Source organism: Jaculus jaculus, chromosome 9 (genome assembly GCF_020740685.1).
Source record: "Jaculus jaculus isolate mJacJac1 chromosome 9, mJacJac1.mat.Y.cur, whole genome shotgun sequence".
Classification (NCBI taxonomy): Eukaryota; Metazoa; Chordata; class Mammalia; order Rodentia; family Dipodidae; genus Jaculus; species Jaculus jaculus.
Genome location: NC_059110.1, coordinates 33,392,750 through 33,411,563, shown reverse-complemented (window position 1 = coordinate 33,411,563; position 18,814 = coordinate 33,392,750). Strand labels below are relative to the sequence as shown.

At 38.7% G+C, this 18,814-nt stretch overlaps 1 long non-coding RNA gene across 1 annotated transcript; it reads left to right on the top strand.

The window, feature by feature from the left end:
• The first annotated feature begins 243 nt into the window (after nt 1–243).
• LOC123463327 lies at nt 244–4,677 on the top strand. The gene is made up of 3 exons (XR_006638878.1): nt 244–320; nt 1,406–1,475; nt 4,588–4,677. It is a non-coding gene; the product is annotated as an uncharacterized LOC123463327 (long non-coding RNA).
• Nucleotides 4,678–18,814: the final 14,137 nt, after the last annotated feature.

Sequence of the window (18,814 nt, the reverse complement as noted above, 5' to 3'; positions counted from 1 at the left end):
TATTTTACTGGGTTGTGTATAAGATGATTTTCATGCAAATATATAATGTTCTTCAAGCCTATTTCCTCTACCTCTGAGATGTGAAATTCTTGTTGGCAGGCAAGTTTTAATACCCTCTTTCTTTTGTTTTTTAATTTTGACTGGAAAAAGGAAAAAATCTTCACCTCAAGTTGTTATTTATTATTATTTTAGTTGCCCTGTCCTAGTTGGGACAAAACACAAGACCAAAAGCAGCTTATGAGAGGAAAGGATCTCATTTCATCATCCACCTGCAGCACAGTGAGAACAGCAGATGCGCAATGGCTCTGATCACACAGTAGGTAAGTCTGCCCCCAGCAATATGCTTCCTCCAGCAAGGCTCCATCTCCTGAATACTGTGCTAGCTAGGGACTAAGCCTAATCAAGAACCCCTGACGTCGTGGGGCACAACTATATTCCCTGGAATGTTTATAAAAATTCTACATAATTTAAAATCATTTTCATCCTATACTTTTTTATCCTTGGAAAAACTAAGCATACTAGCAATTAAATTTCAAGACCACAGCTATTGTGATAATCCACACCTGGTATGTGCTCTCGTCTTCCCTCCTAAATATAAAGTTCATACGGACAGGACTTTTTTCTTCTTTTCTTGTGCTATGTCTCCAACAACTATTACTTTTCCATAATGGTTGATCAGCTTTATAGATCCTAAATGGCAATTTTTAAGTAAAAAAAAAAAATCATTGAAAAATTGACAAATCTGGTAAATATTCCTTTCAACTATTTGTTTTACAAACACGATTAGACTGGGAATGGTACTAGTCATTTGTAATACTGAAGCAAGAGGACCCTCACAAGTTTGAGGCCAGCTCTGGCTGTTCAAGTGTAGCTAGCCTTGGCTACATACCTGCCTCAAAACAATGAATAGGTAAATAACTAATTATTTTAAGGTAATATTTATTTCTATGTTAAAGTTCACAAGCACTTAGTTGCTTTTCTGTAATATGAGTTGAATAGGGACTCGGCAAGCGCCTGTTCAATTATTTCATATCATCAAAACTCAAGGATGATAAAATATTTCTTACAAGTTTTGAAACCAGAAATCTGTTTTTCAGAGAGGGTGTCTTATGATGAATTTGTATTTTGGGGTAGTGAGTAAAGGTTATTATTGAATAGTAATTCTTATAGTGTTTGTAAATCATTTTTAAAGTGGTTAGTGATGAAATAATTTGAAGTTCTAAAGCCAAGTGACTAAACTATTCCCTGAAGTAGAAATGCTCATCTGTGAGAAATCTTGTTCTAAATTGAGCCTCTGTAACAGTGCTATCCTAAACATGTTTTCTAAAAGTTTCTTAAGTCATTGATCAAGTAGAGACAAGTCTATGTACTCCCTGTTGAGATGTATTTTTTCTCTCCTCTGCAGAAAACAACGTTCCTACCAATTTTTTTCTACAAGATGGAAACTGTGCTTGCATTTGCTTGCATTTAAAGTGGTAAGATCTTTTCTTATTTATGAGAGAGAGAGAGAGAGAGAGAGAGAGAATGGGTGTGCCAGGGCCTTTAGCTGCTGCAAACGAACTCCAGATGCATGTACTACCTTGTGCATCTGGCTTATGTGGGTCCTGGGCAATCAAACCTGGGTCCTTTGGCTTTGCACCCAAGCACCTTAACCACTAGGCAATCACTCCAGCCCTGTAAGATCTTTTGAAAAAAGTGAAACATAAATCTTTCTATGTTAACCATATAGATAATTATAATGGAAGATCCCCCATGAAGGCTAATTGATACAGATCTTCATGACTCACATAGACTTGGTCTGGGTGTCATGTAGATCCTAATAAATATACATTGATGTCAAGACATTGTTAAACTCATTTACATGATAAATTAGAGATTTCTTCTAAATCCTGAAACCATTGCTAACTTACAAAGAACATTTGTTTTAATGGAAAATTCTTTAACCAAAAGGCCTGTAAGGTATGTTTAAGTCAATACCTCCATTACAGAAAAAAACAACTGTGTGTGTATGCTGTAAATAGATTCATATGATATGCAGACATATATGTATATGTGTACTATAAATTTATATACTATTTAAAATTTGCATGGATATGTGTACTAAAAATAGCTACATGCTATTTATATATGGGTATGTGTATCAGTACAAAATTAGCCATGCTTTTAGTAAATTATATAACTTTGCCTCATGAAAAGGATTGCATGCAATATTCTAGAATGTCCTTTTAATAGGAGGTATCTGAAACAAGTGTGCACTCTGCTGGGTTGGGTGACAACTGTGATGACTTGTGTATGGTACAAGTGTAGTGCAATTTTGCGATGCTTTCTCCTGATGAGAGTCTACTTCTCCTTACCCACCATGCCATCAAAGTTGCAAAACATTTCTTTCCTATCTGCTCACTTCTGATGAGTGATATATATGTGTGTGTTTGTATATGTATGTGTGTGTGTATATATATATATATATATATATATATATATATATATATATATATATATATTTCCCTAGATTGGGTCTTGTGTAGGCTGGCCTTGAACTCCTTATGTTGTTGATGACCTTGAACATCTGATTTTCCTGCCTCCATCTCCCAGGTTATGGGATAATAGATGCTAACCACTACACTTGACTTATTCAGTGCTGGAGATTGAATTCAGAGCTTTGTGCATTCTAGTTGAGCTCTACCAACTGAGTCACACTGCCAGCTCAAGTGAAAAATTTAACATGGGAAAACTCAGAAATTATACCTAGGGAGCAGAAGCCTATGGAGCACTGAAGCTGAAGCAATGATAACGTGTATTCACTATTATGCCCATGTTTCTAGACTTACATTTCTTTCCATCATGTCTGGGTTTACACTTAGAGACAGAAATGAAGCATTATGTCCTAAAGACTAGAAGTCCAACTAATACACGTTAGCATGTGGTCTGTAAAACCCACCTTATTCCCTTGCCAGCCATTTTGTTTAGTGACATGGTCAGAAACAGTTCTTTCTGCCAAATAATCTTAGGAGGTTCTTTATTCTACTGATCAGGCTAAGTGGAATCCAAGTCAAAGTTTTCTTTTTAACCATAGCCAGATTCTTATTCTACCTCTTTTGCTGAGTTTGCCCCAACTACCCTTGATCTCCCTTTCAGCCTATTGACATACAGTGATATACAGTTTAGTATGTTAGTAATGTTTTGTGCATCATTCTATTCTCTGATCCAGAATGCATTGGAATACCTTCACATCTCCATGAGTAACTTCTTCCATGTCCTTTAAGATACTAAATTGAAGTCATACAGTACAGCATGACATGATAATGGCTTTTGATTTGTTAGTATGAAAAGATGACAAACAAAAATGATATACATATTACATTTTGTTACTCCTTTAGTGTTATATTTTTATATTTTTTATATTATATATATTTAATATTATATATTATATGTTTATATATAATTATTATATATATTAATTATATATAATATATTTTATATTATATATTGTTATATTTTATAACATATGTTATGCTTATGTGAGTACATTTAATATTTGTTATACTCTTTAATATTCACAGTATATTTAAGAATGTACTTTTCTTCCCACAAATTCAAAGTATTTGCTCAATGATTAGTTACCTTTCTTGTTACTATGACCTGACAAGAGGCAATGTAGAAAACCAATAAAAAAAAAAGAGGCAATGTAAAGAATGATGTATTTATTTCAGCTTATAGTCTATCACAACAGGGATGACATGGCAGCAGGAGCTGGAAACCATGTGGATCCCATGCAGTCCATTGAAAGGAAACAAAGAGTGATGAACAATTGCTCAGCTAGCCTTCTCCATTTTATATAGTCTCAAATTCCAGCCCATGAAACAGTGCCATCCACAGTTAAGGAGGGTCTTTCCACCTTAATTGATTTAGTCAAGATAATCCCTCACAGGCATACCCAGAGGCTGTTTTCTTGGTGATTCTAGGTCTTGTTAAATTGACAGTCTAAACATCACACACACTTTACATTGTAGTTTAGAGTCAATTTCTCATTATAAATGTTATCAGGTCATTTGGGCTCATTGCTCTTTTAAAGAAATGTTTCAGGAGTGTTTGAGATTGGTAAACAGATTTATGAAAATATTCGAGACATTTCATGTGGTAAGAATTTTATAGAGGGTTTATAAATCATTCGGTCAACCAAAGCATGTAATGTGTGAAAAAAAAGGTAGGTTGGATTAATTAATCTTTAAAGATCTTTCCTAGCATCAACATTGTGACACCTTCTCTACTGAAGAACAAAGGAAGATCTGAGACACTGCTAATGAAAAGCTTTAGACTGAACATATTTCTAAGTCAATTTGGGTCTATGAAAGCCATGCTCAATGTCATGGTGACATTTTAAATGCCACTTTCCCTTACTTTTCCTGAGCCAAAGGTAGGGTCAAAGATGCCTTCATTTTTCACAACTGAACTGTCTGAAAAGTTGAGTTTACAGAAGCATTCCTTTTCTGATTGTTTGTACCACTGCAATGTCTAAGTGAAGAGGCAATGCCTATGAGGAGGGCAGAGGGAGTGATGGGTGAATGAATCCTTTCTCACCTTCAACAGCCATCATCAATGAGGCCTCTCTTCCATGCGAGGTGGAAAGGAATCTGATGATGCTCGTTTGCCTTGGCAGCCTGTGTCCTAAAGATGAACACGTCCAGAGAATGACAGAGAGCTGTTTTTTCCAGGTCAGGACTAACCTGAGTTTCCATAACACTGTGGGAAGCTGAAAATGCGAGCCAGCCAGCCTAGTCCCAGGTCTGGAATAAACAACCTTCTGCTCCCAGAGATACCGTCCCTAAATCACCTTTCATCCATTGAAGATTCATTTTACAAATTAAAGAAAGGAAATGACAAAGAGTTTCCTTCAAATCTCAGTGATCATAGTTATCAAAGAGATTAAGGCTTCCTCAGCCATTGTTGTTAGCATCCTTCAGAATGGAGGTATAGCAAGTGGCATGTGCACATTCACAGAGCTTCAGTTGCTTTGGGGCTGTGGAGATGGCTTAGTGGTTAAGGCACTTGCTTGTGAAACCTGAGGATCTGGGTTCAATTGTTCATGTCCCTCATAAGACAGTTGCATATATTTGCATATGTGTCTGAAGTTCATTCGCAGCAGCTACAAGCCCTGGCACACCCATTCTCTCTCTCTCTCTCTCTCTAATAAATAAATAAATTCAACTTCAGTTGCTTTGTTAGAGTATTTGCAATCTGTAAATATTCATTTTTGCTGTTCTCAATGTTCATTAACTTAGTCTTCTGTACCCCCACAGATGCCAGTGGCTCTCATGGTTGGTGTTCTGCTCAGGAACAAGCATTCCTGTACTTTTTTGACATAACTCTCAGGATTTAGAATGTTTCATGAATCACCTGCTGAAATCCCTGGATTCTCAGAATGTACAGCTCATATTCATAAGTGGCAGCAGTTCATTTTCATAAGAGACATAAAGCAAATATGTTAGGAATCTTTCTACTAAAGTGCTTGTCAGTACTATGAAACTCATTTATATAAATCATACATATGCCTACAGAGCAAAAACCTCACTGCTCAGAAATGGCTCTTCTGGAAGAAGCTATTAATGATCCATATTAAGCGGTTTCACCTGTTGTTTCTTCATTTCATCCATTGTAGAACATGCACCGTGGTGTTTTCATATATACAACTACTACTGATTGTAGAGGCACATTGTGTGTGTTTGTCATTTTACTTAAATCATTGTTGGAGATTTCTATCATATTTCTAACCTGCATATCCTGTTAATATAGCTCTAATGTGGAAAACTGATCTGCAAACCAAAGTATTTCAGTTTATTGTGGCAACTGCAAAGAAAGCACATGTATAAACCTCATTACTTGGTGTAGAGGAAGGAATTTTTCCTTTAGAATTTGTATCAAATATTCCATTTCATAAGGCTTCAAAGACCAGTTTTATACTAATGAGGTAGTTCTAGGAATCTTTAAGTTTGTAACAGGCTGATGGTAGCTACAGGTGCTCCATAGAAACAAAGGCAAATCTTTCCCAGAACTCTCCTTGCATATGTGTGTGCATGTGCTATGCATGTGGGCATGTATGTGTGCTTGTATATATGTGGGTGTACATTTGAGTGTGAGTACATGCACAAACATATGTAAGACAGAGGTTGATGCCTGGTATCTTCCTCAATTACTATTTACCTGATGTATTGAGACAAGCTCTCTCACTGAACTGAATTCGACTAGTTTAGTTAGCCAGCTGGCCCTGGGATCCACCTTCCCCTGCCTCCTTCCTGAGTGTTGAGATTATAGGATTCTGTATTGAGATGATAGCATTTTGACAAGAACATTTTATCGATCAAGACATTGCCCCAGACTCCTCCAGATTGCTTAAGTTCAGACTCTAATTCCCTCAGGTAGCTCTCCAAGAAATGTGAGTCAAAAATAGTAAAATGCAGAACACAAGTCCTAGAGAGAGAGGGCCAGCTATGACTGCAAACACCAGACACAAAGTTAATAGCTCTATTAGGAAAGATAATAGAAGAATCCCCAAACATTATTTGAGAAAGCATAAAATAACTACTAAACAAAATTTCCAAAATTAAACATGGAACTTTTAGGAAAAAAATCACAAGCTAGTTTTAAACACTGAATGATCAGTGTTATTATTATGTAAAGTGATTCCTTAAGAATTGGAATATAAATCTGAACAAGAATATGGAAACAATGTACAGAGAAAAGAAAGAGGATATTTGAAAGAAAATTTGGGAGTCATGAAGGATGCAATGAGAAGATCTGGCACTTACTAATTGCAGTCCTAAAATTAACTGTGATGAAGAAATAACAGCTGATCATTTCCCCCCCAAAAATGAAAAACTCCAACTCATAACTTAAGAGTCCAGTTAGAATCCATTCATCAAATGAATCCCTACTAGGGTAAATAAGTAGGAAACCTCATTGATATACAACAGAGTAAAATGCAAAAATAAATAAATAAAATTTTTGAAAACCCATGAAAAGAGAATGAAGATATGAGATAAGTACAGTTGGTGGAGTGCAGAAAAATTCATGAGGTGTTTAGAAAAAGTAAACATCAATATCAAGTTGTAAACATTTCAGAAATAACCAAATTCTGAAGTGAAAGAAATTTCCAGGCTTAAAAAGTAACCCAGACACAGAGGTATACATCTATAATTCCAGCAATCTGGAGGTATCATGACTTAGAGGCAAGCCTGGGCTCCATTGTGAGTTCAAGGCCACCTAAAGATCATAGAAACATAGCAAAAACAATCTGCAAGAATTTCCTACTTTATCACACTCAAAAGTCCTAAAATGAAATTCAGGGAAAAAAGAAAATGATCCCAGGTGTAAGCAAGTAAGCTATAAAGAAAATTCATGATTGAACAGTGGGGAGATAGCTAACTAGCCACGTGCTTGGCTCTCAAACATTAAGTACCAGAGTGTGATCATCCACACTCACATAAATACCTGGTATAGCAGTACTCACCTGTAATCCCAGTGCTGGGCAGGCAGAGGTGGACAGATCACTAGAACTGACTGGCCAGCCAGTCTAGTCAAATCACTGAGCTCTAGGCCCGTGAGAGATTCTTTCTTAAAAAGAACTAGATGGTGTTTCTGGGTATTATAATTAAAGATGTTCTCCACATGAATACACACACTTGTACACATACATATGAACGTGCATAAATACATACAAGCACACCATACATACATTCACATGAACCAAAGATAAAATTAATGATTAAAAAATTAAATCACTTGGGGCTGGAGAGATGGCTTAGTGGATAAGGTTCTTGCCGATAAAGCCAAAGGACTTTGGTTCAATTCTCCAGTACCCATGTAAGCCAGATATACAAGGTGGTAAATGCATCTTGAGTTTGTTTGCAGTGGTTAGAAGCCCTGGTGTGCTCATTCTCTCTTTCTCTTTCACTCTGCCTCTTTCCCTCTCTCAAATAAATAAATAAAAATTTTAAAAAATTTAAAAATTAAGTCACTTACCATGTGTAATTCTAAAACTATGATTCACTACCAAAACACTTGAAATCATTCTTACTGAACCTTCATAATTAGAGAAAAAGAGTTATGATGCATTTTGAACAGGTAGAAAATATATACTCAAGAAATAAATAAATCTAAATGTATAATGAAAAGATTAAAAATTGAATAACACTCTAATATAAAGACAAACTTTCCACATTGAACTAAAAACTAAATCTAGCTATGTGCAATTGCCATAAATGTAATATATAGTTAATAAATAAAATTTATAAGAAAAAAGAATGCTCACTGTAATATAATAATTCAATAAAACCAAGGAAGCTACATTAATATCAGACAATATGAGCCAGTCACAGTGGTACATGCCTCCCAGTACTTGGGAGGCAGAGGTAGGAGGATTGCATGAGTTATAGGCTTCCCTGAGACTACATAGTGAATTCCAGGTCAACCTGGGCTAGAGTAAAACCCTTCCTTGAAAAACCAAATATGGACTTGAGGTATATTTACTGAGTGAGGATGGAGGTTCAACTAGCAAAGAAGAGGCGCTAATACCAAATTCAACTTCATCACATGAGAATTCCCCCAAATATGTATGCTAAAGAAAAAGACAGGATTACAAGGAAAAGAGTCAACAATTTTTCTGAAATACACACTACATCTGTCTGTAACTGAAGTTGGAAAGAAATAAAGAAGTTATGTTTCAGTACTTAACAAAAATAATGTGAGAATATTAAATAACCTATGAAGAATACTTCTCATTTTCAAATATAATGCCTAAAAATGGCCATATGCTAGATATTAAATCAAATTTGATTGGTTTACTAATTGTAAACAACATTTGTACCATTTGTTGCACATGTACACCTAGAAATATACACTATTATGTTTGTGGTAGTACTACTTTTAATGCTAGTAATGCCGATAAATAAATTTCTATTAGCTTTAGAATTAGTCAATAATTTATTTTCTGAATAGGTGAATAGCCTTCAACTGTGAAAAAAATAGTTCAGCTAAGTGCCAATGTATACATATATCTTAGAAACATAACCATGAATGAAAAGGTTTGTTTCAAATATATATATATTTTTAAAATGCATATTGTCTTTAGCTATTAAATTTGGTAAGTTTTTTTTAATTTTTATTTATTTATTTGAGAGAGACAGACACAGAGAGAAGACAGATAGAGGGAGAGAGAGAGAATGGGTGCGCCAGGGCTTCCAGCCTCTGCAAACGAACTCCAGACGCGTGCACCCCCTTGTGCATCTGGCTAACGTGGGACCTGGGGAACCGAGCCTCGAACTGGGGTCCTTAGGCTTCACAGGCAAGTGCTTAACCGCTACGCCATCTCTCCAGCCCATGTTTCAAATATAAAGATCAAACATTGTTTCCTTCATAGAAAGTTATAAAGCATGCAAAAATTAGACTATGGAATACAGGAAGAGAAAAAGTGCAAACTGATACGCTGTCAATTGCTGTATGAAAAAAATTTCAGCAATGCTTATGACATAATGACATAATAATTAATATATAATGACATTATGCTAATATTACTGTTCATTATATCTCCCAATTTCTGAGGGTCATAAATTCACACAAAGCAGGGAGGGACATTTCTGCATTTTGGGACTCTTAGTTGGAAGATGGAAGGCTGTGATATGGACCCATCTCTTTCACCCACATATCTGATGTTGGACTCCACCCATAGTTTAGAAAGTGTCAGCCAGAACAGGGCCACTGGCTTCTTCCAGCAGTTTGACACAAATGGAGGCTGTGTACCGGAGCAATGTGAGTGGGGAAAGCACAGTCCAAACTGCATCTTTTGCTGGACTAGACTGTGCAGTTACATACCTTCATCTCCTTGAACTCTGGTTACTGGGGCCATCACAAGCCCTTGTCCAGATTCAAGACATACACGCTGGTCCGTGGTTACCTCTGGGGAGGAGGGGCCAGGGTATTGTGCAAGGGCTCTCTGAGGACTTGAGATGTAATGGCTGACTGTTCCCCATGCATCATCATTGTTCTAAAGTAATGCTTACACTTGAAGTGCATTCACAGGATGTGTAGACCCCGCCTATTTCATTAGTCTGACATCTCTCTTTGGGACTCAATCTGGCTTTGATTAAACAGAATGTATATATACACACACACATATGTGTGTGTGTGCGTGTGTGTGAGATATATATATATATATATATATATATATATATATATATATATATATATATATATATATATATAGAGAGAGAGAGAGAGAGAGAGAGAGAGAGAGAGAGAGAGAGAGGGAGAGAGAGAGAGAGAGAGAGAGAGAGAGAGAGAGAGAGAATTGGCAGGTCTCCAGCCACTGTAATTGAACTCCGGAAGCTTGTGTCAACTTGTGCTTCTGGCTTATGTGGATTCTGGAGAGTCGAACATAAGTCCTTGGACTGCACAGGTGAGCACCTTAACTGCTAAGTTCTCTCTCCAGTGCTATACAGCTTATTTTAATGACTAATTAAAAAGTGGACCTGCAATGGAGAGATGGCTCATTTGTTAAGTCACTTGCCTGCAAAAGACAAAGAACCCAGGTTTAATTCCATGGTACCCACATAAAAGCCAGATGCACAAAGTGGCACGTGCATATAGAGTTCGTTTGCTGTGGCTAAAGGCCCTGGCACATCCATTCTCATTCTCTCTCTCTCTCTCTCTCTCTCTCTCTCTCTCTCTCTCTCTCTGTGTGTGTGTGTGTGTGTGTCTTTCCCCTTGCAAATAAAAAAATTAATAAAGTGGACCCATTCCAATTAGAATTTGAGGTCAATGACACAGTGTGGTTCCATCTTGGGCTGACTGACATAAATCTGTGGCATTGTGCATGTGCACCCAGCCTGTGTGCATTGCCTTGCTCTACTTGTGGGTGCAGCTTTGGCTAGTACCTGAGAGCTAGGCATGAAAACAGCCCCTGAAGTGAGACGGGTTCTTCAGGTCTCTCTGGGAAGCTGAAGAGGAAAATTATGTTTTGCACATTTGAAAGGCTCGAAATAGCCCATTTGGGCTCTGGTTTGATTTAAACCACTGGCTTCTCATTTGTGAAACTCTCAAAATGGTGTGGATATGGGGTGTACTTCTCATTCTAGTCAGGGTTTACATCTTTGAATTATGTATGTGCCTGTCATCATTTCCTTGAAGGGCATTGCTTCTGGTTCACTCTGCTTGTGCTTGGCACACCCATGGCTCAGGACATCTCCTTGAGCCAACTTTTCTGTCAGAACAGAATCCTTATGCTCTGGGCTATCAACACACATTTCACACACAGTCCCTGAATGTCAGGCATCAAGCCAGACCTTGGTACTCCATGGAAAACAAGATTTCCATTGTCCTTGCCATTAGAATGTTTATAGCCTAGAGACTATAGTGTTTTTGGACTTCGTTCTACTAAGCTTTAAAATATTATTTTATTGTTATATTCAAATTTATAAAAGGGCAAACTGCCTTTAAAATTTCCTTCTTAAGCTTCATTAATAGATTAACTTTCAATATGCTTATAAGGACAGGACAGAACTGAACTGAATAGGAAAGACAGAAAATAAAATAAAAACTTATAATGTTGCTCCTGGGGTTTTAAGGATATAAGCCTGGACCCTGGCAATTGTAACAAGTTAGGCTCTCTGCCACTCACCCTCAACATACCAATGAAAAAGACAAGCAAAAAAAAAAAAAAAAAAAAAGAATGAAAGAGATTTATTCAATGTGGTCTTATTGTGAAGAAAAAACATTAAGAAATCCAGTGACCTCTCCCCATACCCAAGTCCATCTTTGGAGTTTGGGCAGGATAAGATTTACATGGAGGGCAAAAGATATGCAAAACTAAGTAACCATGGTCAAGGTGTGGTCCTGCCCATTATTGCCTGGGCAGCAAGGCCCTCCTGCAAGGTGGTCTGACTTGTCAGAGCTGTGTGAAATCACCTCTTCTAAAACACGTTCCTCCTCTGGCTGGCATTGGGGCCCCAGCCTTCCTCCTCCCAGCCTTTTCCCTGGCATGAGCCCTCTGGGGAAATTCCAACCCATTGTGGGTTGTTGTCTCAGTACTCTTTGAAGGAGAGCACAAGCCTCTTCACTCCCACTGCCAACAGGTGGGCCCATATGATTGTATTAGTTACCTTCTTATAGCTGGGACAGTGTGCCTGACAAGAGGGTTGGGAAGAGGACTCAGTGGTTGAAGACACCTGCTTGCAAAGCCCGACAGCCTGCGTTCAATTTCCACCATTGCATGCAAGAAGTGGTACACGCTTCTGGTGTTCATCTACAGTAACAAGAGGCTCTGCTGCCTCCCACCTTACACACAGAAATAACTGAATAAAAGTCTTTGGGTTTTTTTTTTTTTTTTTAAATGCCTGAGGAAAATCTGTTTAAGGGAGGAAGGGTTTATTTCGGCTTACAGTTCCAGGTCACAGTCCCTTGTGGCAGGAAAGGCATGGAGCAGGAGGGTGAGGCAGCTGGTCACGTTTAGCACAGTGAGGCAGCAGACAGCAACGAATGCTGCTGCTCAGCCGGCTCTCTCCTATCCGCACCCTCCAGGACTCTAGTCCGTGGAATGTTGCCGCAGACCGGAACTGCAAAGGTATCCCTACAACTTAATAGTAAGCGGGCCCTGGGTACCTTTACATCCTCTCTGCGCTTTTTCTATATTTTTGTATAAAGTGGGAGTAATAACAGCTTTTCCATTTGGGTTACATGGAGGACTGCATGAGGTTATATATGGAAAAGAGTAGCTCAGTTCCAGACAGCCAAGAGTGGTCTTTCCCTAAAGCATTTTAACCAAATGCTTTGACTAAAGCATTCTGTCAAAACCGAATGGGACTGGCAAAATCATTCAGAGTTAAAGGTGCTTACTTGCAAAGCCTGATGGCCCAGGTTCAGTACCCCAGTACCCAAGTACAGCAAGATGCACAAAGTGGCACATGTGTCTGGGGTTCATTCAAAACATTTGTTTAATGAAAGAAAGACAAAGGATATTTCTGTAGATAAATAATTTCTGTAAGTAAATAAACACTTGGGTATGGTTGAGCAACAGCTAAGTGCCAAGTATAACATTTTCTAGGAATGTAAAATAATAAAAGTAACAATAAAACTACAACATAGCTACCAATACAAAAAGTACTTTGATGTGGCAAGCAGTTGAGACATAGTGTCTCAGGAAGAATACTCCAAGATTTCACCTGAAATGTTATAGTTTCAGAAACTAAGATTCATAATTAGCCAAAACAAAAAACAAGTACAGGGCAGAAATTTGAAAATGGGATTTATTCACTCTGAAATATAAGACTTTTTAACTAAGATGCACTTCTTGGCTCCCACATTTTCTCCTTTATAATGTTAATGTTAAGTACTACTTTTATTCAACCACATTGTTATCTATAAAGAATCTCCAGCTTTGTTGTCAAATTTTCTTTATTATTACCATACCACCCTATAGAAAAACACTGCACCTTGAAATTTCAGATGTAAGTCAGTGGTGGTACACAAAGCCAGTGATTGTTCTCTGGGTAACACTAAAATCACTCTATAATGCTGTAATGGTTTTAATGACCTAAACCTTGGGGCCCAGGCAAGCTATAGCAACGGCAGAACACTGATTGATGTAAACAGATTATATCTTTAAAATGGTTAAGAGGAAATGAAATGCTAATTGGGCTGTTAAAATCCAAAGCAATAATTTTATGCTTAATGTTCAGATTAATATAATTATGTCACTGTTTTCTTTATAAAACAACCTATTATCCCACCAAAGTAGCCAAAACTATTATTGACTGTAAGAAATATAAGGACTGAAATGAATCAATATTTTAGATGAGAGGGATGGGATTTTATTCATCCAAGAAGAAAATATTAATGACACATAAATAAGATTGTCTAAGTCTTGCCTACAGAAACCCCTTGAGTCATTGTACTTCTGAAAATTTTATTTATTTATTTGATGAAAGACAAAAGAGCCTCCAAAATATAAAAGTTCAAACAAATCAACTTCTCATTCCTCATTTCTAGAACATAATTACACTAAAACAAGGTATAGGAAACACACAGGAATTGATTAGACATTCCCTAGGGGCAAGAGCCATCAGGATTACTGGAAGATATGAACAATCATGAACAGAGATAGAATTCAGAAAGCCAGTGCACTGCTGGTACCAAGGATGGGGAAGATCCTGAATGAAGATTTCCCATACCACGGGCTGATCTACAACAAAATCAGTGTTCTTTCTTGTAATTTTTGAGTGTCATGTGGACAATTTCAGACTTCATAGAGATAAATGTCCCTTTGCTTGGTTTGGGAAAAGTGGAGAAGCACTAAAGTTCCTATAAGATGTGTCAATAGCCTCATCATTTTTGAGGGGGGAGAGGTCAGAGGACAAGTATCATATCAGGTATAGAAGCTGCATATTGGAAAACTATGAATTTCATCTAAAAGAAACCATACTGAGTATTAAGGGAATTCATCATTAACGTATGGATAAGAGCACTCTAAACTCAAATCAATCTATGGACTCTTTACTAAAGATTCTTGATTCCTGCCCAAATCCATGCCTTTACATATGCTAGGACAACCAACCACAGTCCCCATTCCTTCCTGGTAGATCTGACCCATTGGTGAACCTTCAATAAATTATCCTCTCCAGTAAAATTGTCCTGACACCTCACTTTCCAATATGACTTAGCTAAATACTGTCTGCTCTTATTGCACTGTAAGCCTACTTCCCAATATATATTTATGACATAGTATTGTAACTATTTGTTTACTCATCCGCATTACCTGCTAAGAAAGAAAGTCTGGCCTTCCTTCTAGACTTGTTTCCTGTGTGTCACACGGGGTCCTGGAAAATGGGATATGTCATCCCTCCTTTCTTAGATACATGGTTGAATACATTACTGATGAATGAGGCAAAAAGCAAACTTATTCTGGAAACAGGCACACTCACGTTAGAAATATGAGGCTCTTGATGAAGTTGCCTTCTGAATATAGCAACTGTAGATAAACTTTTCACTACCTTTTGTTTGGTATAATCACTAACACATCATTATACAAGATCATTATATCAATGAATTAGCTATTCAATAATTCCTTGGGCTCTGTTGACACAGCTGGCCTTGGTGGATGTTATTAACTTTATGCCAGTCGGTTTGAAGACAGTCAAAACAGCGATTGCAACAACTCTCCGTGAATGGACCCAAGTTTAATAGTAAAAACAGGATCTTCCTGAGTTACACTTGTGGGAAACCTGAGACCTTCATCTGGTAACTGCGCCATAAAAACAACCAAATTCTGTTCCGATTTCACCTCAGAGGAATGTCACCCATCACAAAGAAGGAGGGCTCTGTGGGTGCTTCCTAGTGGGTTTAAACACATCCCTTTGCTTCCTCTCCAAAGCTTCCCCTTCATTCCCAGCAGAGGTAAATCAAATGAAACAGGAGTATATCTTCTTTGGGGCAGGACTGCCAAATGAGGAAAGGCAAGAACAAGAAACTGGAGAAAGTTATGGCTTTGGATCCCTGAGAAACAACATATGTACTTCCTCCACCTTTCCTTCCTGTGTCTATTTTCATAGCCTCTCAGTGTTCAGTTCACTGGAAGCCCCAGGAACCAGAGCCAAGTGAAAAGGTGTGACTGGGTGAAGAACTCAGAAGAACGACCTGCCTGGGCTCATTGGCTTAACTTGAGCAGCAACTTCACTGCCTCCAAAAGTCCAGATCATTCCAGGTATCAGTCCACAGGCACACCTGGCATAGAACCCTCCAAAGCTGGGCACCAAAAGGAACCCATGATTAGCCAGTCACCTCATCAAAGGACAAATGAAAGGGTCTGGCAGTAGTCTCTCAAAGGAGAGAAATCCAACTAGGGCTCCTACTTGAAACCGAAGGCCTGTTCTCTGGAGCCTGGCTGGACATAGGGGACAGAGACTTTCTCTGTGAGACGGCTTTGAAGCTGCTCCTTGTAAACATACTACCCCTCCAAGCTCCGTACACACTGAGCTGCCACCCACCACTCTCCTCTACCACCCAGTAGAAATCCCTAGGTGGGATGACTTTCCCTCACATTGAGCACGATGAAGAGGGCCCGTGGGGATGCCCATGACCTTCTGGTGTTGGCCACTGGGGATTGCGGGGCTGGATTCCCACCACCACAGAGAGCTGGATTGGAAGGGTCTGCACTGAGTTTGAACTGGCATATTTCTAAAGTGTTTTGTTTTTCATGGAATATTTATGACAGGAAATCAGGTTAGACATTCCTGAAGCTAGCAAGAGTTTATGAACACACTGTCCTTTCGTCCCTGGACATGTAAATGCAGTTAACTTTATAAAAGACGACCCAAGGTGCCTCATTCCTTTACATTTAACCCAAGCCATTGGAAGAATGCAAACATCAACTTGGAGCCAGGCCTGTGGTCAAGGATTACCATATGTGGGCCACACAAGGAAATTCTTCTCAGCAGCCAGAATTCATGCTGTGGAGTGAGCTATGAATAGAAAGTTTGTGCATGGTTATGAATATGGATAAAATACATCACTCATGGCCCAGGGAATGGCAGGCAAAATTGAAAACACATATTTTGGATCACAGAATATTTTCAAAAATATATTTCAAAGAAAATAAACACAGAATGTGTGTTCATTTACTGCTTGAAGTACTTCTGGGGGAGAGACATCAACAACTTTTCTTTCCAAGTCCTTTGCTCTTCCACGTGCCTCTTAGCCCAGAGTCAGACCCTCTGGGAAGGAACAGGGGTCCCCCAGAGTGCATGCTAAGTGGTTTTCCTGGCAGATATCACACCCATTCCTGGAAAAGACAAGGGGTTGAGTCTTTGAGAATGTCCAGGAAGGACTGTGTGGCTTGGGGAGGTAGGTTCAAGCTCATTTCTGCTATGCTATGCTTTGCTTTACTTCTCCTTCGACCCGGAAGGACTTCATGGGCTCCTGCAGTTTGTGCTTTGGTCTTTCCCCTTGCTAGATGATTTAAAAACATCAAGACCACATCTACATTGTTAGCTGTCAGATGAAGACTGGAAGTCTGCCATCGAGTGTCATGCAGAAGGGGCCTGGCTGGTCACAGAATTAAGCAAGAGGAAAATGTGGTTTTGATGCCCATTCCATTTTGACAACTATGCTCCATTATAGTAAGCTTCTTCCTCGTTCCACATGTACCCAACATCTGCTTTCGTTTTATATTCTTTCACATTCATTCACACGGCACCCAAAAATTGCACACCCCTTCCCCCCAGGTTGGCTAGCTCACTCAGTCTCTCCCTACCTCTTCCCTGTCCTTGTCAACTGAACTCACATACTATCTCATTGCCCTTCTGCTGGCCTGAGGACCAGGGGCACCAGTAAAGAGTGGCTAATTCATCTGCTATGCAGTAGTCAAGTTCTGGTGACATACTCCATGTGACAGGGACACACATGCTTTTCATCCGCTCTCCTACCTACAGCCTCATCCTGAGAAACTCTTCCACTAAGAATTTAGCTGAAGCAATATAAGCCATAAAACACACACGGTCATCATGGACTGGCTCATGCCTGAAGGTGTGAGGTAAAAAAGAAAAGTATTATAGTTTGACCACTACCCTGGGCCATCATCTCTTACAAAAGACTGCCTAAATAGAGATGCAGTACATCTACTTTACAAGAAGACCACCGAGTGCTGCCATCTGAACTGAGGACTCTTGGAGTGGGACATGCATGGAGTGAGCAGAAAGGCTTAGAGTTCCCTGTTCTTAGTCCTGGGTTACACACAACTCAGCTATCCATTGCTTTCTGGCTTAAAGTTATCTCAATACTGCAATAGCCTATCCTGAAGCTTTCCCTGTGAGCAAAACAATACTAGCATAGTGAAGGTCTCTTGGAGGGTCTCCTGCCTTAATCTCAGGCAAGAATATGTCTTCTTTGTGCCAACCTCTGGTTCTGTACAACAGGAAGTACAGAAGGACAAAGACTTCTCAGAAAAAGTGCAGAAAGAGAAAACATTTGTGGCAGCCCTAAGGTACAAGGAAGTTTGCTCTTCTGTTGGTGAAAACTTGGGATCACTTTATGAAGCCGCACAATCTACACATCAGCTTCCTGCCCCTTCTGGGATCTAGACTCATAGTACCACATTGTGCAATGCCAGCTGTGGATGACAAACTGGCACACAGACAGTAAATGTTATGTGTTATGTGTTAGTTTATATGAGGAACTATAAATATTTTACATAAACATTCAATGTTTCTTTGCAGAAATATCAAAAGCTCTCTGCCAACTTGTGTATCTCATATATATATATCAAAGAGCCTCCAGGACATAAACATTGTGTCTTCTACCTTGTCGTGTATATGGCCTAGAAGTTTTGCTGTAAGGATTGAATAAAGCCATTTGAAGGTGGTTATACCACTGCTGACTTTGATGTGTGGAAAGATGATCGTTGTAAACATGAAACATGGGATCTGTCCTCTGTAGTCACAGCATATCATAGACTAATGGTCTATATCTGTTTACTTCCTGTCTCTCCTACTAGAAAGTAAGTCCATGGAACAGAAGTTCGTTTATTACCACTAAATCCCAAATACACAGAACAGTGCCTTTAATGTTGTAGTCACTTAATAAATATTTGTTGAATGAATGAACCCTTAAAGATTTAAAAAAAAAAAACAAAACGAAATACAGAAAAAGAACCCTTGAAGAGGAAGTCATTTTCTTTTTTTCTATCCAAATGTCAGTGTTTGGTCAACTGTAGACAAAGTGCTTCTCTCTGCTCTGGGCCAGACCTACCTTTTCTTGACATTAGTCTGCCAGTGCT